Genomic DNA, 6,308 nt, shown 5'->3' on the forward strand with positions numbered 1-6,308 from the left:
GGATAAGATAAATATTTCTTGCCGTATCCATTGCTAAAGTGCCTCCTTTGAATTCAGACAACATCTAGTATCTGATATAGGTTTCATCTAGATTCATTTTAAATGGTTAAAATCGAATCGATATTAACTGCTATGATATAAAGCAATCTTTAAAGAAATAAAACATTAGAAAGTAAATATTTACGCTTATTTTAACGTATGTATTGAAATAATAGCCTCAAAGTGATTATGTCAAAAATGCGACAAGGCTTTCTTGCCGCAATAAAAAGAATCTTGGAAACGTGAACCTTCTAGGTAACGAAAGTTCTTTTGTATTCTGATTTCGGCAAATCCAGCCTGTTTATGGAATAATTAAAATATGTAAGACTTTTCTGATATCCATCATGTAAGTGTTCTCTAAGAGACGACGATACTTTTGGTTTATTCAGCGCGCTTTCTGCTTACGGCCATATCACATTGAATGCATCGGTTCTCGTTCGATCACCGAAGTTGAGCAAAGTCGAGCCTAGTTGGTATTTAGATGGGTGACCGTTTAGAAAATCTAGGTGCTGTAAGCATCTCACACCATGTAATCCCTTTACTGTTAAGTTATTATCGATTCAGTGAAGGTGCGTGGATTATTGGTTAGGGTATTATGTTCACAATCGCAAGGTTGTGAGTTCGATTTCCGGCGGTGCGTTGTGTTCTTAAGCAAGACACTTTATTTCACGTAGCTGCAGTTCACTCATCAAGCAAAATGAGTTATACCTCTCTCTGCGAACTATGTTAAAAGTATGCGTTTCTGCAGAGTACTCAGCCATTTACGCGCTAATTTCACGAGCAAACTGTTTCACTGATTGGATCAACTGGAATCCTTGTCGTCGTAACCGACGGAAAACCATTCTAAAAATCTAATGATGGATCTTTGTTTCTTCTTTGGAATGCTTCCTGTTAGAAAGTCTTCTTCTTATCTGATTAAAACAAGAGTTGAAAGCAGAAAAACATACATACACTCACACATACATAAACACACGGGCATACACTCACGACATATACATACATGCTTATTGATTAATAGATGTGACAATGATAAAGCTATCCCCCTCCCCCATTAAAATTAAAATTTACAGCTCCAATAACACACATAGTTACTATTGTACTTAGCACCATTTACAATAAATAATACCACGAGAAAAGATTACTAAGAAGATAAGATCACAAATTTCTGTGAATGTGTACTTATGTCAGTGTGTGCGCGCGCGCGCGCGTGTGTTCATACATTAATTTCTGCGAATGTGTACTTATGTCAGTGCTTCCGCATGCGCGCGCGCGTGTATGTATAAGTGTGTTTGTATATTAATTTCTGTGAATGTGTACTTATGTCAGTGTGTGTGTGTGTACATTAATTTCTGTGAATGTGTACTTATGTGTGTCCGTATGTGTGTGTGTGTGTGTGTATGTGTGAGTGTGTGTGTACATTAATTTCTGTGAATGTGTACTTATGTCAGTGTGTGTGTGTGCTTGTACATTTATTCCTGTGAATGTATAGTTATGTCAGTGTGTGTGTGTGTGTCTGTGTGTGTGTGTGTGTGTGTTTGTACATTAATTCCTGCGAATGGGTACTTATGTCAGTGTGTGTGTCCGTGTGTGTCCGTGTCCGTGTGTGTGTGTGTGTGTGTGTGTATGTCTTTGTACATTCATTTCTGTGAATGTGGACTTATGTCAGTGGTTGTGTGTCCGTATGTGTGTGTGTTTGTGTCTTTGTGTGTGTGTATGTGTATGTACATTTCTGTGAATTGTATTTATGTCAGTGTGTGTGTATGTGTGTTTTGCGGGTGTATGTGTATGTGTGTGCATGTGCATGTGTGTGCCTGTATTTGTACATTTATTTGTGTGTATTGTAATTATGTGAGTGCGTGTGTGTGTGTGTACGTTTGTATATGTATGCAGCAATATGTGTGTGTTTCTTTGTGTTGCGTGATAGATTTCCATATGTATATATTTGCGAATGCGTCCATGCATACGTATTTGTACACATCGATGTGTGTATGTATCTGCTTGTTGCTTCTGTTCATGTGTGTATCTGTATGAGTATATTTGAGCTTGTGAAATTATGTGTGTGCATGCGATTGAGCTCGAAAAGGAAAGAGAGAGAGAAGTGAAAGGCTATTTGGTTTTGCCCAAGATATATATATGTGTGTGTGTGTGTGTGTGTGTGTGTGTGTGTGTGTGTGTGTGTGTGTGTGTGTGTGTGTGTGTGTGTAGAGGCCTGTAGATACTTGTATATATACAGGGTGCGATGGGTAGATTGTCGCTATTTTATATTTTTGATTTCACGCATTGTTTTTTTTTTATTTTGTCGATTACACAGTATAATAGGGTCAGTCGAGCACCTTCTGTGAGAAGAGTGTTTGGGTGTCAATCTGAGGACAGAACAGAGGATTCTGAAAGAGTTGGAGGAGTCTAATGGTGATTACGAAGGTGCGGCAGCTCAGAAATTTTTCTCTGATCGTTCTGATAAGAAAAGAACTGAAGTTTTTGGTGAGATTCAAGCCGCCATGATCGACAACGATCCCTCCAAGTCAGTCAGGTCTATCTCCAGGGACATGAGAGTGTCTGAGTTTCTTATCAGGCAGATAGTGCATGGAGACATTCGGTATTCCTCACACAAGATGAGAAAGGGCTAATTTTTATCCTATGCCATCTTGGACAAGAGGAAAAACCGCGCTACGAAGCTTTTAAACAAACTCAAACGTCTCCTCCAACCGAACAGGCTTTGTTTTTTCTCAGACGAGAAATGTTTCTGCCAGGATCAGGTGGTGAACACACAGACCAACCGTTGGCTTGCCGTGTCCCCAAAACATGCACCGAGAGTGATAGAAATCAAACATCCAGACGTCATGGTGTCTGGAGAGATCAGTAGTGATGGCAACGATATGCCTCCATTCATCTTCCTACACGGCCTCAGACTCAACACAGAGGCCTATATCAAGTGTCTCGAGGAGATAGTGCTGTTCTGGGTCAAGAGGGTGACTGTTTGAAGATCCTATGTCTGGCAACAGGACTTTGCATCATGCCACACAAGCAGGAAAACCCAATCATGACAATTTCTGCGACCATATCACCTCTAAAATCAGGCCACCTAACTTTCCAGACTGCAAAACCTTTGATTATTATGTGTAGGGCGCAGTTGAGTGAGACACCAACAAAACTCCTTGGAACACCAAAGATGAACTGAGGGCAAAGATTCACCAACTTAAACAAGGAGACCATCCAGAACAGTTGCAAGAAATTGCGAAGTCGTCTGGAGGGTGTGGTTGAAGCCAATGGTGATTTTATTGAATACATCTACTGTTTAGTATTGCAAGATATCTTAATATAATATTGGTAAATATATCTGTTAAAATGAGACGCCAGTGTTATTTTCATGTTTGGTTAATTTAGACAATTTATTCACCGCACTCTCTCTCTCTCTCTGTATATACATATGTATGTGTGTATGTATGTGTATATATATATATATATATATATATATATATATATATATATATATATATATATATATATATATATATATATATATATACATATACATATATATTATTGATGAGTTTATGAATTTATTAATAATATAAAAACACATATATACACATTTATTTGCTCAAGATAATTGAGCACTCAACATAAGTTCAGTTATATATTCTTTTAGAATATTTCTTTTAGAATATTACTTATAAAAGTTATACATACATATATATATATATATATATATATATATATATATATATATATAGAGAGAGAGAGAGAGAGAGAGAGAGAGAGAGAGAAAGAGAGAGGGGGAGAGAGAAGAGAAAGAGAGGAAGAGGGGACAAGTGATGGCAGTGAGTGAAGAAAAATCTAGGTTGTTGATACTCCGAAAATGAAACCATATGCATATAAATAACATACATAATATATATATATATATATATATATATATATATATATATGCATGTAGCTCCATAATTGGTTACCATTAAATTAGCAGTCTATAGAATAGACTGTAAAAATATTTTTATTTATGTATATATTAATATTATCTTGGTTAAAAAACTTCGATAATGCAAATATGTTAATAGTTACCAGGGTAGCAAAAATCTCACATTAGCATATTTGCATTATCGAAGTTTTTAACCAAGATAATATTAATATATACATAAATAAAAATATATATATATATATACACATATATCTGTGTGCGTGTGTGTGTGTGTTTGTGTGTGTGTATATGTATTATATGTATATATACACACATACGCATGCAAGCTGGAACCTCGAATATACTGAACAGAGGGCCGTAACTAAATACCAGAAGATATTTTGTGCGGCCCTTCACCTTCGGTCTACCGACGCGGAGATCTCCGTTACCTACGACATCGCACCCACGGTAGCCTCTGAACCGAGGATGTAGCTAGTTGCATGCTACCTCCGCCAAAGAACATCTAACACGGACATTCACTCACTCACTTATCCGCCACTTCTTCCGCACACACAAACCCCTGTGTCACCCTCGGGCCCTGAACTAAAGTCAACATTCTGGAATCCTCATCGCCCACACGTGATTCCTGCTGATTTTGACTTACATGTTTAGAAAACGAACATCAGAGGTATCAATATCAAACGTGTCAGAAGTATGAACAACATCACAGGCACATATCACTGAGATTATCCATGCAATTGACATACAAAAACTCCCTCTAGGGACGATATACCGGTTTTGATTCCCCCAAGGTATCGCCCGTTTGATATGTATATTTGTTTTTTCATATTTTAAACACTCCTAGACGGAACTTGTTTTCAACTAATTGAAGGAATTATACGCTCTAGGATTGTCAAAGACATCTTCCAGTTTTTCTAAAATTGAATAAAATAATGATGAATACACACACACTTGTACACGATGAAGAAAGTGAATAACAACAACAACAACAGCAGCAGCAACAACAACAACAATAATAATAATCTGCATTTCTGGGTGTCAGAAGTTTTACAACTTCTGACACTCAGAAATGCAGACTGTGGAAAGAGTGCGGAAAATGTGACCCACTTGGTAAGTAGATATGAGAGCCTTGCACAAAAAGAATTCAAGCGCCGCCACGATAAAGTGCGTGTGTATCTTCATTGGCTCTTATGCCGTAAATACCAATATGAAGTAACAGAGAACTGATATGAGCATAAAGTAAAGTTATGCAGGAGGATGGAAAAGTAACGATACTCTGGGAGTATGATTTTCAGACGGATCGTATAATCGAATACCGTCGACCGGATCTTGTCATATTGAATAAGAGAGACAAATACTGTCAGATCATTGATGTAGCCATATCAAATGACATGAATGTTACGATTAAAGAGGTTGAAAAAAATCACCAAGTACTCCGAATTGAAAGTGGGAATGGCAAGACTGTATGGAATGTGAGAGGGTTATGTAAAAGTGATACCAGTGGTGATTGGAGCGTTGGGCTCAATCTCATTGAAACTTCAAAACTTCATAAGGCAACTGGAAGGAAGGCGAAAAGATAGATAACTACAACCCTCTTAAGTATGAAATAGCCAGGCTATGGAATATGAAGAAGTTGGAGATAGTGCCAATTATTGTTGGGTCCTTTGGAACAGTATCAGAAGGCATCAAGAGGAATATAAAGGAAATTGGAATGGGGTGCCCAACTGAACTGTTACAAAATGTTTGCCCCCTTGACACGGCCAGAATAATCAGGAAAGTATTAGAAAAGAAGGAATATCTTGGTACCGTAGATAGTAAGCCCGCTACACATGCAAGACTCCAGGAGCTCCAACAAAACTTGTGAGAAAGAGATAATAATAATGATGATAGTAGTAGTAGTAGTAGTAGTAGTAGTAGTAGTAGTAGTAGTAGTAGTAGTAGTAGTAATAATAATAATAATAATAATAATAATAATAACCTAACTGAAATAGAATGTCAACTGTTTTGGTGCGTAACTGTTGGCTCACATTGTATGCATGTATATACATACATACGTACATACATGCATACATACATACCTGCAAGACGACAAACATGATATGTGCATATGTGCACATGCGTGTGTGTGTATTTGTACGCCCTCCTCTGAAGTATTTCTTTCAATCATCTTGTTGGCGTATAGGTACATTCTGCTTCTTCTTGACCGAACCACACACTCTCAAACAAATAGAACACACACAAGCAAGACGCACACACACATAATACAAGCCGTATACACACACACACAGACACAAACACACACACACACACACACACACACACACACACACACACAGCTAATGAAATGCCA

At 37.5% G+C, this 6,308-nt stretch overlaps 1 pseudogene; it reads left to right on the forward strand.

Annotated features, from left to right (window-relative positions):
- The first annotated feature begins 438 nt into the window (after positions 1-438).
- LOC128249217 (5S ribosomal RNA) lies at positions 439-557 on the forward strand (annotated as a pseudogene).
- Positions 558-6,308: the final 5,751 nt, after the last annotated feature.

This window comes from Octopus bimaculoides, chromosome 12 (assembly GCF_046866305.1).
Source record: "Octopus bimaculoides isolate indiv1 chromosome 12, ASM4686630v1, whole genome shotgun sequence".
NCBI lineage: Eukaryota > Metazoa > Mollusca > Cephalopoda > Octopoda > Octopodidae > Octopus > Octopus bimaculoides.